Below are 1235 nucleotides of genomic sequence, written 5' to 3' on the forward strand. Positions count from 1 at the left end.
AACTGTAAAGGCATAGATCTGGAGCAGCTTAGGGCAGGCTCCAGCCAACAACCAGCATGCAGCCACCAGAAAACGAAGCCTGCCAGTAACCTGAATGAGCTGGGGAGCAGATTTCGTCCCTGGTTGAGCCTCCAGATGAAAATGCAACCCAGTAGAAACTTCAATTACAGTTCTGAGAGACTGAGAACCCAGACCAGCTCTGTAGCCTTCTAACCCATGGAAACTGTAACATCATGTGTGTTCTATCCAGCTGCTAAGTTTGAAGTACTTTGTTGCACAGCAATAGAAAAGGAATAGAATGGTCCCCAACAGTCCTGCACTGTTAGCCTCAAGGCTCAGGCAGGCATTACACCTCTCCAATGATTTGTAATTAGAATGTAAATGGTGCTTTCTACCACCTTTTCCATCCCTGTTTCCTCATAAATCCACATTCTAGCAGACTGGCTGGAAATACAGAATACTATTAATACCTTTGTCTGAATTGTTTTCAATCCACCCCTTTGAACCTCATACTTAGAAACTTCTAGACCACTGGATCATAGCTTCTGCAACAATATTTATTTGCATCATTTGTTTGCTCCCAATTTACATACTGGGATCCCTGGGTGGTGTAAACTGTAAACACACTGGACTGCTCACGGAAAGGTTAAAGGTTCAAATCTACCCAGAGGTGTCTTGGAAGAAAGCAAGGAGCAGAGGGTTAAGCGAGGGGGAGAAGAATGACCGCCCTGCTGGTCCTCATAGACATATCTGTCTTTATGAACCAGCCATGGAAAAAATATCAGTCAAGGGAGCCCAGCTCTGACATAGAGGGTCACTAGGAGTTGAAACTGATTTGGACAACAACTGGTGGATTAATATACTGTCATGTGATTCTTTTAAAATCTTATTTTGCTGAAAGTATTATTGAATGTGTATAGCATATGGAATGAAAAGTGTGTGTGTGTGTGTACACAAAAGCCCTGGGTGTTGGTCTGCTAACCAAAATGTTGGTGCCTCAAGTCCACCAGCTGCTCTGCAGGAGAATGATAGCTTCCTCTTCAAAAGATCCACTGCCTCAGAAACTCTATGGGGTTGGAATCCCCTCAGCTGAACCAGAAAGGTGAGCAGGTTTCCTCCTGGCAAACTGCTCCCAGGAAGATTAGTCTTGGAAACTTACAGGACAGTCTATTTCATTCTCCGGGGCTGTTATAAGTCAGCATTGACTTTGCAGCAATGGCATGCATGAGTACGTA

Source organism: Elephantulus edwardii, unplaced genomic scaffold, assembly GCF_000299155.1.
Source record: "Elephantulus edwardii isolate Elephantulus edwardi_28Jun2011 unplaced genomic scaffold, EleEdw1.0 scaffold00016, whole genome shotgun sequence".
NCBI lineage: Eukaryota > Metazoa > Chordata > Mammalia > Macroscelidea > Macroscelididae > Elephantulus > Elephantulus edwardii.